The sequence below is a fragment of the Larimichthys crocea genome, chromosome XX (assembly GCF_000972845.2).
Source record: "Larimichthys crocea isolate SSNF chromosome XX, L_crocea_2.0, whole genome shotgun sequence".
Classification (NCBI taxonomy): domain Eukaryota; kingdom Metazoa; phylum Chordata; class Actinopteri; family Sciaenidae; genus Larimichthys; species Larimichthys crocea.
Genome location: NC_040030.1, coordinates 16575016 through 16589210, shown reverse-complemented (window position 1 = coordinate 16589210; position 14195 = coordinate 16575016). Strand labels below are relative to the sequence as shown.

Here is a 14195-nt window from a genome sequence, read left to right as displayed (position 1 = left end):
AGTTGTGTAAAGTTTCATTCATTTGTTAACCTTTTCATCTACAGAGAGTCCTACAGTACCTAAAGATTGGCTTTTTCGACGCTTCACTGTCGTTCTCCTTCAGAAGGTGCAACCACGGTTTGCCACTAGCGCCGACAGTTACCAAACACAATGTGAAAATGGTTTACCTCTTTTTGGCTGCAAACTAAAGCCAAAAAAACTGCAATTTTCAAACAATTTCTATTGACGCACTGCACAACACCAACACAAATAGAACACAAAATTATATCACAAACACACCAAACTGAGCACATGCCGGACGCTGGAACAAATATTCACCTCTCTTTGGCTTTAAAACTGACGCTCCAAGCACTGAAAGTAAAGAAGACATACAGTTCGTTACACTACCATTGAAAGGTCTCCGAGAAGTTGTGAGTTGTGATCTAAACTCAAACAGATACTATAGTGAGCAGAGTAACACTGTGTGTGTGTCAAACAGCAATCCAAATACGTCTGAGCTCAGGTTTACAAGATTCCTTTAAGGATTTTACCCCAATCACCGCTCGGTGGTTTCTCTAAGATCCGAGCATACGAGTGTTGATTGTTTAACTTTGGTAACAAGGTTGTAATTGTAAAAAAAAAAAAAAAAGGACGGGGAGATTGTCCAAAACATCTGGAAAAACACCAATACAACCATACTGACCTGTAAACAGCAAGGCTGAGCGACATTGGTCTAAATTGGCACGATGAGCTCAGAAGCGTCCGACCACGTTTTCATGATAATGATCGATACTTTGTCTCTCCCCCCCTACAAGGAGCTGAACATCTTTTTAGGGCTCTTCACAAACTTTACGTCAAGGACTGAAGGTCCTTCATCTTATATTACTTTATTTGGTAGTCGGGAATCACAATATTTTCCAATTAATAGTGATGTTTTGTCTATTAAACCTCAGAAAAACTCCAGAGAAGGAGTCAAGTAACTCCTCACAGTAAACTCTTGGGCTGACGTCATGGAGACTACATCCTGTTCATACAGTTTTGATAAAGAACGGGACAGAAGTGTGCGCTAAAAGTAAAACAGCAGATAACGAAGATTTAATACACATGTGATCTTCTATTACTGCCAATACAATACAGCCAACATTCAGCACTGCTTTTATCAGCAAAATATGAACTACCTGATTTAAAAACATAAGACCTCTTAACACAGTTTGAATGAACTGAAACTAAACGGGAATTTACTGAAATATTTTGTTTTAATGATCCATGGGATTGGTTAAAATGTGACGTGAGATAATAAGTTCAGATCAGAAGTACCACTTTTCTACCGATTGAGTGGTCTTGAATCCAGTCATGATTGGTGGTACTGTGGGTCATGGGTGGCTTTAGTTGGTGCACTGTGAGCCCTGAAATCAAATCCTCACAGCATTAACACCACACACACTTGGAGGTCTGTGGCTGGATTAGGACCTGAAAAAACCTGCAACCTGCGAGTATTGTTGCCATTTATTAAAATTAAGACCTCGCCCTTATGCGTGGGATTTGGACCCCGTGTACCCTGAAGAAGTACGGGTTTTGAGGCTACTGATCATTAAACCATTGACTACTTGTGAACATTTAGGCCCGGACAAACAAGGCCACGAGGGAATCCAGTGACTTAAACCTTCCAGACTCTTAAGCGAGAAGAGGAGACTGAAGTTAGATCTACTCCGAAAACCAGAGTTAACAGTGGCGATACGATTCCAACTTGAGTAACACTGGAGCGTTCTCGACTCAGCTCACATTCGATACCATCGTTTTCAGCAGCTTGTTGGGTTTTTATTGGTCTGGATCCCAGCAGGACACGGCATGCAGGACTCCTAACCTCTCATTCTGTGTTTTCCCCATTTTGTTTCCATCGTTTGAAGCCCATAACCGGCTCACATGTTACTTTTTGCCTCAGTTTTTGGTCTCCACAACTCCCGAACAAATTAAGCTAAAAAGCTACAAGACTGCCAGAGTTGGGTGATAAAATGGTTAATGTATCAATTAAAACTGTTACCTGTGTATATATAAACCTAACAGCCGTGTCGTGCTAGACAGGAGCTGGGTAGCCATGCAATGGTAAGAAGCTCGGTGAATACAAAGGTAAGCTGCCGTTTTGTTAGCGGGTGCGTGTTTAGTGTTTGTACCACTGGAAGAAGAGACGGGAGTCGTGCCAGAACCAGAGCTTGAGCTTGGTGAAAAAAAAGCCTGACGATGAAAGGACAGCGGACGCCGAGCTGGGCTCGATGCTGTTGACTAGTCAGTCTTGATGTGCGCTACAGGATACAACTCCAAAGAAAATGTCAGTTTCCCAACCCAACCTTTGGAAAATCCTCCACATATGGAGCTCAAACTTAGCCCTCGGTCTCATTGACACAGCCCATACTGGTACTCGGCTCCCTGGTGTTTTTGGTCTTGCTGCTTCCCCCACTCTCCTCTGTGCTGATATGTGCCGATGACCAAACCCTTATAAGTCAAACCATTCATTCCCGGAAGTGACAGCTTGTGCCAAACGCTTGTTTCTGCCTCACGGTAGATGAAACATAGATATATAACTGGGGAAAGAAACATAAAAAATCTAAATGAATGAGAGCAACCAGTTCACACCATAAATAATCAGGTTGTGTTCCCTAACCAAACCACACCGACCACTCTAAGACGAAGAGCCAAATTCAAGCTCATGGTCCACTGCAGGTTTGTCTTCAGACTGAACTTTCATATAAAAATCGCTCCTGGTTCAGACATTGCATTTTACTCCGGCAGCCTGGAGCTTAACCGGATACTTTGTACTTTGTTGCTTACAACAAAATACCCAAACAAGTTGTGGAAGGGGTGACGTACAGAGATACTGTCCCGTTTCCATACAAGTTATAGAGTTTCTTTGATGCAAGAACGACAGAAATGTGGCTAAAAGTGAAAACTCAGTACCGAATTAACCAGATAACAACAGCATTTTATACAAGTGATACAACTACTAGCCAAACATTTTGTTTATTCATAGTTTTTTTAAAAACATTCGTCGGCCGTTTGAATTAAAAAGATTTTGCTGGAATTCCTGAACTTTTGTTTAAATTTCACCCTGATACGTCGTTCAGGTTCGTTCACTAAAGCACCGGTTCGTACACCTGTGATTAGCTATAAAATGTGACTGTGGCTCCAAGTTCAGGACAGGGGAGTAAAACCACTTTTCTACCCAAATGAGCTCCAGTTCTTGAATTCTCCCCCGAGAAAAAAAGGAATTATCTTTCCGAGCAGAGCAGAAGTTGGAATTTTCCTTTTATTTCGCAGATCAACGACTTTATCGAGGTCGCGCTCGCTCACTCTCATTCACTGGTATACGTCGTCTGACCTCTGCCGCTCAAACACATTAAAACTTCTTCGTCTCCATATTTTGCACTGGGAGGGTAAGATCAGATTCGGGTACACTTTTGACTTCCTACTTTGGCAGTTTTCTAATGGTCCTAAAATATGCAGAAGTGTCCTAAAAACTGGCATGTGGGACTTTCTCATCTCGACCACCCCCCACCTGGGCTGAGATACTGTAGCTGATGTTAGCCACGTCAACTCAACAGAAAGACCAACACTGTCCGTGAATCACACGAAACATACAAGTACCGAGTGACGCGCGTCTTGCCTCATCCATTCCACTGGTCTACGTTGTCGACTCTGCTCGCTCAAACCAAATTAAAATTCTTCGTGTCTCTATTTGCACGCGTAAATTTCACGTCAGTGACTCAGTTTAGAAGCTGCTTCTGGATAAACAACAGGGTATGAGTATCCAGATTCGATTCTCCGGACATTAGGGGCTGTGGAGGTTTGACGCGTCTGGAAACTCTGCGTGACGTTGGGTTGCGTTGTTGCGCCAATCCTGTTTGAATGCGGCTGATGGATGGGTGCGCGCCGCACGCTTCTGGACTAAAAATGTACAAAAAACATGAGCATTGTCGAAGGGCTAGGAACTTTTTAAAAGGGCACATGGTTTAATCAACACGGTTAAGCCTTGTCTTGCATTACCCCATAACAAAACACATTTTACGAGGATTTGTCCCGGACGCTGAACCCGTTTAGTCCCTTCACATTCAGGAAGATTAATCCATAATCCAGGTGTATGAAATAATGGACCACATACACACACATTCACTCAAGACAAACAGCAACGTGATCTCTGACCTCTGCACCGCCGGGCAGAGTTAGTAAAAAAAATAACAAAAAATCACACAGGGGGAGTTCATTAAGTTTGGATGCACATCCCGTTCTAACTTAATGGTAATCTCCATTACTCAAGCAGCAATCTGAGTGAAAGCTATCCACGAAAACAACAAACTGCTTGGTTCTGCTACCACTGATTGGATTCATCTCTGAAGACGTGAAGAAGCTACTGGGGAGGACGACGTGAACCGCTCTGAAAGTCTCTGACGAGGAAACTCACACTGAGGCTGGCCTCCAGGAAGTAGGGAGTCAGTCTCCTACGTCCCCATGTCAAATGTCCAACTTACAGCGAATATAAACACATGTTTACAGGCCTGGTCAAAAAAACAGTTTGGTCTCTGTTAGTAATTTCCCCGTTCATGAACAATGTACTGAGGGTGAATTTATATACAACTCCACCTGTTTCAATTATATTAAGGCTTAAATGTTATGCAGATTACAGCGGGGACGCTTTGGATTGACGGTGGGTGGCTTGTTTGAGCAACCCCCCCCCAGGCTTCATTCAACTCCATCAACGATCTCCAATTTTTATTTAATTCGCCCGCGGTAGGACAGAAAAAAAAAACACTACAAGTGGATAAAAAGAGATCAACATGCACCCATGACTTTACTTGATGTATTGCCCAAGCTCTCTGTCTGGCACGACACCGGCTGTTGCTTTAATAACACCAGGTAAAACTTTGGATGACTACATTACAAACAAATTACTCAGCTGTAAATCACAGATGTTAGGCGGGATGTTGTTTTTAAATATAAATATCCACAGGTTATTTCTTTAAATGTGGATCATTAACTATATTACATAAAACATTAAATTACACTGAAGGTTTATGCTCATGGAGGACCAGGAGGTCTTTGTTTGCTGCCCACGTCACCTGTGCCACCTCCCCACCATCTATAAAGTTACAGCCCGTCATAAAAATTCCCCCCGCATCCACGTCACAAAAAAACATTTCCCGACCTAAGCTCAGCTCGCGGAGGCCGCGTCAGGATACTCACCACCGGGGAGAGTCCGCAGCAGCCCCGCTGAAGTGCCCGGAGGTTTTATCCACTGTGTGTCCCGCAAAAACTGAGACTGCAGGTCGGGTAACGCGGCGCCGTCGCACGCTGTGGTTCTCCGCACCGACCTGCTCCTCCCGAGCCGCCGGGACTGACCGCGCCCCGGTGATGTAGACTGACGTCAAGACCACGGGACCGGCACCGGGGAGAGGAAGATCCGCGTTTGTTTCCAGCAATAAAAGTCCCAGGCTGAGCGGTGAAGAGATGTTTGTTTGTTTGTTTGTTGTTTGTTTGGTTTGTTTGTTTACTGTTTGAATAAAGTAACTTTTTAATACACTCTTATGTATTTTTAAAACACTGACCTGTCCATCAAATGTTTCACTTGACATTTGGATTTACAGATTCAGTCTGTTCCGTCTGCGTACAGTCTTAAGAAAAAAAAAAAGCAACAGACCAAAAAAAGAAACAGTAAGAGGAAGAGACAGACAGCCACGAAAATAGCAATAGACAGAAACGACATAAGACAAGGACCAGAGACAATAAACAAACCAAAACAAACAGAGAACAGTACAAGGAACCACAAAAAGTCAAACCAAGCACGGAAGGCATACGCGACAAGAATAGAAGAGCAGAAAGACAACGACAGACAGCAGACAAAGAACAATAAGAAAGAGCAAAGGCATGCAAGAAGAGGTACAGAACGACAGAGAGACAAGAAGACAAGACAACAGACAAGACAAAGTAACACGGACAAGAGACGCAAGACAGACAACGACAAAGACAAGGACAGAAGACAGAAGACAAGCAACAAGACAAGACAACAACGACAAGAGAGACATATAGAAGGGCAACAAGGAAACAAGACAAGACAGAAGCAAGACAAGGAAAGAAGACAAGACAAAAGACAAACAATGAAAGAAGAACAGAAGGACAGAAGACAAGACAGAAGCAGCGAAGACCAAGATTGAGACAAGACCAAATAAGTAAGATAATATGAAATACGAAGTAAACAACTGTACACTAGTTGTTTAAGCCATGCTTTATTTTGAAAGTGCTCTTGCACTCAATCTGGTCCATGGTGTCCTGTCAGTGTCTACTTTGACTGGTTGCAGGACTAAAAAGGGACCGAGCCAGGACAGAAGATAAAGAACAGGGGCACAGGAGACAGAGGAACAGACAGGACAGACAGACAGACAGGAACACAGAGGCGACAGACCAGCAGACAGGACAGGATTCAGGACAGGACAGAGAGACAGAGCAACAGACAGACAGGCATACAGACGACAGCCGAGCAGAGAGACAGAAGAGACAGACAGTACAGAGAACGGACAGCTACCGAGGACCAGACAGAGACACAGCAGAGGACAACAGCCAGGACAGACAGGACAGACAGACAGACAGACAGACAGACAGAGACAGACAGACAGACTCGTCTTTGCGTCTGGACAAGTTTCAGACCCACAAAAGTCTTAAAACAACCTTAAAGAATGATGAAGTTTAGAAATAATATGACACTGAACTTTTCTCCTCTTTTAATCTATATTCAAACATGTTCAGTTCATGTTGTTTCATAAAGGGAAGACAAGACAAGACAAGACAAGACAAGGACAAGATCGACTTTCACTGATCCCACACTGTGTAACATTAAAATGCTCCTTACAGAATCACATGAAGATCCACTTCAAACCTTTTTTGAAGGGTGTGAATGACTTCATGCATGCAGGATATTTATTTATTTATTTATTTATTTATTTATTAATTTTATTATTTTTGCTTTGCAGATTCTGGTTCTCGTGTGCACTTTCCAGTGATGTTTCTGTCCTGCTCCGCCCTCTGCTGGTGGCGGATGATCAGCACACTTTAATTCAACCTGCAGACTGTCTCTATGGTAACTGACTGTGCCACCTTCACCTGTAAGTTCGGTTTCCTGTGAAACACGCTGACCGCGCGGCAACTTTGTCATTCCTTTGTTGTTTTTGAGTAAAAATCTGAAAAGACAGTAAAGAAAGAGCTGGACGGAGTGGCCATGCAGTTCTGCTTCATTATTCTATATTTTATTATACCAGGATTTCTACTATAGATGTAATAAGTATAATCACAATACAGCTTAACATTTATTAAATGTTGTTACCTTGTAATTTGATACTTTTATGTACTTGTTTGTTGTTCTGTTATTGCTGTCTACTTTTATTTATTTACATCATGGTGCAGAAAGGCGAGCTATGAAATAAAAAAAAAGGGGGTATTATTATTACTTATTATTATTATTATTATTATTATTAGTGTTATTATTATTGTTGTTAAATAAATGGACAACTAAAAATAATAATATTAAATGTAATTATTTATTTTACAGATTTCAAATGTCTAATATCAACAATCTGTCTTCAGTTTATTAAAACAGGACCGTGTGTTCCGCAGACTGCTGCCCGGCCTGTGCGCTCCGAGACCCCGGGTGCGCAGTGTCCGACCCGCCGCCTTTTGTTTGTTTCTCTCTATAATCGCTGAGTCACGCTCTGTGTTCGGTTCTGATCTCTGAGTTTAGTTTGTTTCTCCCTCCTCGCAGGTTTAAGTTTTCGTGTCGCCTCTTTATAATCAGCTGTCGGTGGCCGTGGGACTCCGTGACAACATGTTCTCTTGGGAGAGACAGCCCGCGGGGCTTTCGGTCTCGACACGGCGCACTGCTCGGTGATGGAGCTGATGGAGCTGATGGAGCTGATGGGGTTCATTACTCGACCTCGGGTATGACATCTCGGACCTGGCGCAGGTCGCAGTGTGCTCGCCTTCGTTAAAACCAACGGAAACTCGTTCATCATCCGAACCAACCGGAGAGAGGACGGGACGAGTGTCCGAGGGAGCAGAGTGAGCATGCGCAGTTTTAACTGACTTTATTTGAATTAATGGATAATCAAGCTGGAGTGTGTGTGCGTGTGTGTGTGTGTGTGTGTGTGTGTGTATATCAGAACGACATTTAACCAGTAATGTCATTACTGTGAGGTCACTGACAGTACTAAATAGACGTAGTCTCCGTGACGTCACCCACAGTGAGCCTTAATATAATGTGAAAACAGGTGAGTTGATATATAAATTCACCCTCAGTTTACGTTGTCCAGAACGGGGGGAAATTAGCTACACGAGACAAAACTGTTTTTTTGACCAGGCTGTAAACATGTTTATTTCTGCTGTGAGTTGGACATTTGGACTGGGGACTTATGGAGACTGACTCACTTCTGGAGCCAGCCTCAAGTGGACGTTATGAGGACCACTGCAGTTTCACACTGTAGCGGCTAATGTAGCCAGGAGTGGATTGAAACATGGCGGGTGGCGACTTCACCGATATCGTCCAGTCTTTAACACTGTCGCTGATCCACACACAGCAACCATAACAGTAGCATTTATTCACCTGAAACAAGTCGACTCTACCTGTTCACTGACAAAGCTGTGATTGGAGTGATGCGATGATGATGATGATGTGTTTTCTCTGTCAGATCTGTGAAGTCCTAAAGAGAAGATCCAGCCGTGAGCTGTGGGGGATACGGTCACTCTGCTGTCTGAGAGAGGGCTCCGTCCTCTTCGTGGACGCTCACACTTACCTCCTCAGTAAGGACTCAGTCCGTAAATGTTCATGTGACTTCACGACAGTCAGCTCTGGTATAACTATCATCTGCTTCTCGTCCTTTTCAGGCTCCTGAAAAGTTTTCCTGCAACAACCAGTGACTCATGTCTCCTGTGGGAGTCGGCATTCAGTCGCCCTGACCAAAGGTACGCTACACTAAATCAATTCAACACAAGAGGGAGTGCGTATCTTGGCACAGGGCCGCCGTGCTGATATTCAGCATAACAGCACGCCCTGGGTGTATTATCGTTTTTAGACAACACAAATAGTTACACAGCTGGTGCTACACTTAGAACAGGGCCAGTGCTTTGTATCGTGTATGAACCAGTGAAATAAGAGTCTGTTGACAGTCGCTTTGGTGGAAATTATCAGTCGTTTCTTGTCTTGACGTTCTAATGATTACTTCAAACTATAAAGTGGATCATACATGCAGTTTATTACCCTATGGCGTGACGCTCGTCCAATCAAATTACACGGCAGAGCTAACTGTTGTGTAATAATCTGACTGTAAACTGTTGTACAGGGACACCGATGGATAGAAAAGCCATCTGTGTGTGAAACAAGTCGGACTCAAAGTCCAAACAAGTGCCAAATACAAAGTTATTATAACAAACGCCTTAAAAAACAAACTAAAGAGTGTGGTTCTTCAAGGTGATGCCATATGGGAACCTTTTTGGTCACAGAATCTATATTATTCAAATATATTGGTACATTCAAAGGTTGCAATGCATACTCTGAATTAAACATATTTAATTTTAAATGCTTTATACTTGATATAAATTATTATCACGTGACTGAATGTCACTGTTAAAAGTAGTTGTTGAATATTAACCGTTTACAATTAGAAATGGCAACACCAAGTAATTTTACACAAAAGTGCTGCCGTATTGTGACTTAAAGAATTCTTTTTTGCATTCCGTTCCCAAAAGCACCTTTAAAAGTTCAGTAACGTGGCAACTTATCTGAGAAAAACTTGGGTCCGTCCTTCTTGACGACTCTTCGGTGGAACTTCCCTGGAAAAACAGCTGCTGTTATCTACGGTGATTATGTGATATGAAAATGAGTAACTCACATTGTAATAAAAACAGTAATGTTATGGTTAGGTCGGTCTTTGCCAACTAATATAGACACAGAGTTAAAAATTTATGTGGAAAAAGTCGTCTCGACCCAGTCAGCCCCGCTGCCGATCTTGGCGAACTCCCCCGCAGAAACAACAGCCTTCGTCTGGGCATGAGAGACCGGTCCGTTGTTATCGACAGTGATTTTGGTGAATTTAGAGTGACTGACATTGTTCTAACAGACAACAGTAATGTGGAAAGATCTTCAAATTTATGTGCGAAAACTCAATGCGACCCGGTGAGTCCTGTTGACGACTCTTCGGTGAACTACCCCCAGAAACACCCCATCCGGCAGTGGGAGCTGGTTAAGTCATGTTTACCTGTGGTCATTATTTAATTTATTTTCCATGCTTTGATACACTCGGGAAGGACGTGACGCTATGGTGTCCTGGTGTCTTTCTCCACAGATGGTCCAGTGTATACGTGGGGCCGAACTCCAGAGGTCAGCTGGGTTCTGAGACCAGCGGGCTTGATGTCAAACACCCCAACACGTCCGATCGTGTGCGCGGTCCCTCTGGTCCAGATCGCTGCAGGGGGAAGACGCAGAGCTTCGCCGTCTCTTTCTCTGGATGTGGTTTGCCTGGGGCGGAAATGGAACTGTGGACAGCTGGGCGGGGGACAGGACAGGTCACTACATGTTACATGTATATAAACATAATCGTTCTGTGACATGTACATCTGACTTTTAATTTCTTTTTCTACAGACCGACGACGCCCAACTTCTGTTCTTTGTCTGACACGAAGACGAGTGTCACGTCTCCTGTGGAGAGAAAAACCACTGCCGTTTTCGCCAAGGCTTTATTGGATTATTTTTGACACTGAGAAGGAAGATATTACTTGTGAACAAACACGGGAAGATTAAAGATAATATTGTCGATTCATAGGATGGTGTGGGTTTACGTTCGGCTCTGGTCAGCATGGACAGCTCGGGCACAACTCATTCAGAGTATAACTACGACCTCGGCTTGTGGCCGAGCTTTCTGGGGGCAAAAGTCATTCAAGATCGCATGTGGACGGTACGGTTACAACTCCAAAACTCAACGCAACCCTGTAGAAATTGGTTATTTTTGTGATTTAGCACCTCCAGATTCAGAGTGTAATCCCACTGTGGTAAATATGGACTATGGACTTTACAATCAGGCGTCACACCATTAGTGCTAACGGACTCCAGAGGCTCTATTCCTTGGGTGTGATGAGCAAGGCAGCTCGTGCGGGACGTGGAGAGGAAGTCATCCGTCTGTGCGCTTCCTGTTCAACTGCCACAAGGTGAACGCAGCTCTTTGTTTTGTTACTTGCTTAACGTGGTTTAAGAGGAGGTAGAGCTGCAAGAGTATGACATGTTCGACTAAAGTGCATTCAAAACAAGATAGACGCTGTGGTGAATCGTGTCTGTGTGTGTTGAACGTAAATGAAGTTGAACAACATAGGCGCCTTTCTGTCACCCAAGGACACTTTACAATAAATAAAAGTAGACAGCAAATAACAGAAACAAACAAACAAGTACAAAAAGTATCAAATTACAAGGATACAACATTTATAAATGTTAAGCTGTTATTGTTATTATACTTATTACATCTATATGTATAAATCTGTATAATAATATATAGAATATAACAGAACTGCAGTGGCACTCCGTCAGCTCTTTCTTTACTGTCTTTTCAGATGTTTAATCAAAAACAACAAAGGAAATGACAAAGTGCACGCGCGGTCAGCGTGTTCCGACACAGGAAACCGAACTTACAGGTGAAGGTGCACAGTCAGTTACCATAGAGACAGTCTGCAGGTGAATTAAAGAGTGCTGATCATCCTCCACCAGCAGAGGGCGGAGCAGGACTGAACATCACTGGAAAGTTCAACACGAGAACCAGATCTGCACAAGAACAAAAATAATAAAATATATATATAAATAAATAAATAAATAAATATCCTGCATGCATGAAGTCATTCACACCCTTCAAAATAAAGGTTTGAAGTGGATCTTCATGGTGATTCTGTAAGGAGCATTTTAAATGTTTACACAGTGTGGGATCAGTAAAGTCTGATCTTGTCTTGTCTTGTCTTGTCTTGTCTTGTCTTGTCTTGTCTTCACCTGTATGAAACAACATGAACTGAAACATGTTTGAATATTAGATTAAAAGAGGAGAAAAGATTCAGTGTCATATTATTTCTAAACTTCATCATTCTTTAATGTCTGTTTAAGACTTTGTGTGGGTCTGAAACTCAGAGACTCAAAGACGAGTCTGTCTGTCTGTCTCTGTCTGCCTGTCTGTCTGTCACTCTGTCTAACTGTCTGTCTGTCTGTCTGTCTGTCTGTCTGAGTTTGTCTGTCTGTCTCTGTCTGTCTGTCTGTCTGTCTCTCTCTGTCCTGTCTCTGTCTGTCTGAGTCTGTCTGTCTGTCTGTCTGTCTCTGTCTGTCTGTCTGTCTGTCTGTCTTCCTGTCTGTCTCTGTCTGTCTCAAGTCCTGCACCAGTCAAAGCAGACACTGACAGACACAGCAGGACAGGATGTGAGGCAGAGCTACTTTCAAAATAAAAGCAGGGCTTAAAACAACTAGTGTACAGGTGTGTTACTTCTTATTTCATATTATCTTACTTTATTTTGTCTTGTCTTCTTGTCCTCTTGTCTTGTTGTCTTCTTGTCTTCTCTTGTCTTCTCTTGTCTTCTCTTGTCTTGTTGTCTTGTTGTCTTGTCTTCTTGTCTTGTCTTCTTGTCCTCTTGTCTTGTTGACTTGTCTTCTTGTCTTGTCTTCTCTTGTCTTGTTGTCTTGTCTTCTTGTCCTCTTGTCTTGTTGACTTGTCTTCTTGTCTTGTCTTCTCTTCTCTTGTCTTCTCTTGTCTTCTTGTCTTATTGTCTTCTCTTGTCTTGTTGTCTTCTCTTGTCTTGTTGTCTTGTCTTGTCTTCTCTTGTCTTATTGTCTTGTCCTGTCTTCTTGTCTTGTCTTGTCTTGTTGTCTTGTTCTCTTGTCTTGTTGTCTTGTCTTGTCCTTTTGTCTTGTCTTCTCTTGTCTTATTGTCTTCTCTTGTCTTCTTGTCTTGTCTTATCTTGTCTTCTTGTCTTGTTGTCTTGTCTTGTTGTCTTGTCTTGTCCTCTTGTCTTGTCTTCTTGTCTTCTTGTCTTGTCTTCTTGTCTTCTCTTCTCTTGTCTTGTTGTCTTGTCCTGTCATCTTGTCTTGTCTTGTCTTGTCTTGTCTTGTCTTGTCTTTAGGACTGGATACAAACAGACGTGGACAGACTGAATTCTGTCTAAACATCCAAACACTGATCATCAGTGAAACATTTGATGACAGGTCAGTGATTTTAAATCATAAGTTACTTTAATTCAAACAGTAAACAAACAAACAAACAAACAAACAAACAAACAAACAAACAAACAAACAAACGTTTCTTCACCACTCAGCTGGGACTTTTATTCTGGAAACAAACCGGATCTTCTCCCCCCGGTGCCGGTGCCGTGGTCTTGACGTCAGTCTACATCACCGGGGCTCGGTCAGTCCCGGCGGCTCGTGTGAGGAGCAGGTCGGTGCGGAGAACCACAGCGTGCGACGGCGCCGCGTGACCCGACCTGCGAGCTCAGTTTGTGGACACACAGTGGATAAAACCTCCGGAGCACTTCAGCGGGGCTTGCTGCGGACTCTCCCCGGTGTGAGTAGCCTGACAGCGGCTCACGGGCTGAGCTCTTGTCGGGGAAATGTTATTTGTGACTTGGAGCTGCGGGTGAATTATTTATGACGGGCTGTAACTTTATAGATGGTGGAGGTGCAACAGGTGACGTGGGCAGCAAACAAAGACTCAGTGGGTCTCATGCATAAACCTCAGTGTAATTAATGTTTATATTTATATTTAATCCACATTTAAAGGAAATAACCTGTGAATATTTATATTTAAAACAACATCCGCCTCAACTCTGTGATTTACAGCTGATAATTTGTTGTAATGTAATCAATCTAAATTTTACCTGTGTATATTAAAACTAACAAGCCGGTGTCGTGCCAGAACAGGAGCTGAGCAATACATAAGTATCATGGGTCATGTTCGATGCTCTTTTTATCCACTTTTTTCCTGTCTCCCGGCTAATATAAATTTAAAAAATGGATCGTTGATGGAGCTGAATGAAGCCTGGTTGCTCAAACAAGCCACCCACCTGTCAATCAAAGCGTCCACGCTCTTAATCCTGCATAACTTTAAGCCTTAATATAATGTGAACAGGTGAGTTGTATATAAATTCACCCTCAGTACAGTTGTCATGAACGG

General features: G+C 42.9%; 2 protein-coding genes and 1 long non-coding RNA gene across 3 annotated transcripts in view; 1 reads left to right on the top strand and 2 right to left on the bottom strand.

Annotated features, from left to right (window-relative positions):
* The window catches only part of herc56.1 (HECT and RLD domain containing E3 ubiquitin protein ligase 56.1), an 820440-nt gene that overhangs the window by 11026 nt on the left and 795219 nt on the right, over positions 1-14195 (bottom strand). The gene's annotated exons all lie outside the window — the stretch shown is intronic.
* On the bottom strand, positions 11535-12569 carry LOC113744080 (uncharacterized). Its single transcript, XR_003461285.1, has 3 exons — positions 12538-12569; positions 11963-12053; positions 11535-11815 (listed from the first exon to the last, which is right to left on the bottom strand). It is a non-coding gene; the product is annotated as an uncharacterized LOC113744080 (long non-coding RNA).
* Positions 13384-14195, top strand: part of mical2b (microtubule associated monooxygenase, calponin and LIM domain containing 2b) — a 56355-nt gene continuing 55543 nt past the window's right edge. Inside the window, exon 1 of the mRNA XM_027272323.1 lies at positions 13384-13586. The gene's annotated coding sequence lies outside the window, so the exon portion shown is untranslated. The remainder of the gene's footprint in view (positions 13587-14195) is intronic.